We start from the raw sequence: 2641 nt of genomic DNA, 5'->3' as shown, positions 1-2641 counted from the left end.
CACGACGCTAGTTTCGCGTCACGAATATCGCGAAATAGTCTTCGAGATAGGCTTCCAGTTGTCAAGAATATTACCGTCGCATGCGTATCGACGATCCTCTGGCAATTATGGCAATGGCAACGTTCGTTCTCTTTCGGTGATTTATGAAGTGCATTCACGTCCAGCGTTGTCATGTGGCTACGAATTATCGGGCGAGGCCATGGCGACTTCCAGAACGATTACTCCGATATTCCAGAGGTATATCTTACGGTACCACATCGCGAAGTTCTATGCTCGTACAACATTCAACGATGGTCTTGGGATCATTCGAAGTGGTAGTGTTGAGAAATTTCATCGATTTTATAGATTAGTGTCTTATGTTCGAGAAGCGATCGTTTCTTCATTGGAAACTCGAAACAGTCGAGGATATGATAATGGGAAAATTTCATAATTAGTGTTCTTAGATCGTGAAATAACGCGATTGATATTTAACCTATGAATTGCCATGCTTTCTGATATTTTGCTATAGCTATGTGATTCCTTCTCTTGATTCGAATCAAATCACCTTCATTCGAAATTTTCCTATATAAACGAAGATTAATTTTATATAAATTCCCGATTGTTTAATTATATAGCAAATCTTCGTGAATTCGATTTCCTCCTATTTACCAAACGAACGTCGTTCAGTGGATTAAATTGAAAGGTGCATGTAGCGTCATCGCGTTGTAATTGATAATATCAGTGTGAAATCTTAATAATTCTACATTTGCTTTACTCGCGATAAATACGAGACATACGAGGACTCGAGAACTTTAAATGTAACTCGTTAGGTATATAAAGTCACGAGTTATCAAAGTCATCGCGGGAAAATAGCAGTCATTGTACGAACGAAAAGCCGAAAGCATAAAACAAATATCGGAAAATAAGAAGATTCTGCGAAGAAATCGGAGAACGTATCAAAAAAGGAAAGAATAATTACGAGAAACATAAAATCGGAAGAAATCTCGCGATTGGAACATGTGACCTTGGAAAGAGCGTTTGGAATAGCATATTCGTATCGGCAGATCGGAAGTGAGATTTCGATGAGAGAAAATATGGCAGAGAACGAGGGATGTCGATACGGAGGATGCTCCAAAGAGACGAGGTTATCTGTAACACGTGGATGAAGCTGGAAAGAACATAATCGCGACCGGAGGCTTCCCCTCAGCAAGGACCTTCGTTCGCGTCTTGCCATGGAAATCGGCAAATTTTTCGTTTTTATCCGTTTCGTTTGCGTTTCATTGCTGAACTGAAGTATCATATCACTAATTAAGGCGTGAAATTAGTAGCTATCGAAGCTTTCATGTAGGTAATTGTATAGATAACGTGTACGGCCAGGAAGAGGCGAGTCCTCCTTCAGCCGTGGTGTGTTACGACATTGGCAAAGTACGTTGCGACTCTGAACTCGTAATAACTTATCATCGTTGATTGATTTAATTTACTATCGTTGCTAGTCAAAAGCTATTTTCATTAGTAATCCGAATTAAACGCTGAAATGAACACTGAAAAGGCAGAGCAACGTTGAGTTGTATCGGCAGGCTAAATTCATCGTTCGCTGAGTAATCATTAATGGTAACGATCAGGAATTTTATACAGTTTGATATTTATAATTTATAATTTTAACGAGGATCGAAGAGACTTACTTAGTTAGCTGAGTTAGCCGATTTTTAGTACTTTGTCAACGATACCAACGATAGGGCAGTACTGATCATATCTCATGGTGGAATACATGCTACATATCTGTATTTTCATGAGCTTAGTTTTGTATGTAGAGACACTTCCGTTCGAATCTCGTTCGTTTGATTCGTCGTGGAAAATCGTGCAATATTTAGGTAATACGTAGCCCTACATTCCTATGCATATCATGTATATACGTATGCGTATCAATTACTATCATGTGCCAGTGACTCGCACGTAAAGCTTTACGAGTCCTTCGAAATTCATTTTCACCGAGACAGGTTGATCGATCTTTCTTTTTATCCGCATCCGTCACCGTGGCAAACGAGACGTAAAATCCATTTGCTTCCGTTTCCACGAGTCGATTAATTTTTAGTCACAATCTCGCATATCCCATTGAAAGGAAAAATAATTACATTAGGAAGGAAAAGGAAAGAAAAAGACGATCACGATTCTATCCTAATTTAAATCCGTTTAAATTCGTTTTCCGACGAAGAAAATGGCGAGTGAGGCTCGAGTTTGAGAGGCTCGTTAAATTTTACGTGTCCACAGCATGTTTGTACCTACTCGTCAATACTCAGAGGCGTCGTGAGGAAACGAGCGTGTAAACACCGTTGTCGACGACAAGGCGCGCGATTCGAAAAATTCGACGATTTCCGGCGAAGCCAAGGTCACGACGACCGACGCCAGCGGGCTCGGATTGGTCCGCGGCGATAGTAATGCGCGATACTTCGTCGAGGAACCGTCGAGCCGTCGACGCTATTCGTTCGTCGCGTCCTTCGAAATCGTCGCGAGTGCTTTGAGTTTACAGTGCCTGAACTTTCAAGTTTTTACCCACACTCCTGTCCTGAAACTCGTAACGCAAACCGTACCTAAATAACCTCGACCTTGATAAGTGTGCATACTCGAGTCAAAGCAGCGTAGAAACTCTAGGTACGTATCCTTA

The sequence above is a fragment of the Eufriesea mexicana genome, unplaced genomic scaffold (genome assembly GCF_001483705.2).
Source record: "Eufriesea mexicana isolate 0111107269 unplaced genomic scaffold, ASM148370v2 scaffold442, whole genome shotgun sequence".
NCBI lineage: Eukaryota > Metazoa > Arthropoda > Insecta > Hymenoptera > Apidae > Eufriesea > Eufriesea mexicana.
Note: the sequence above shows the minus strand (reverse complement) of the source record.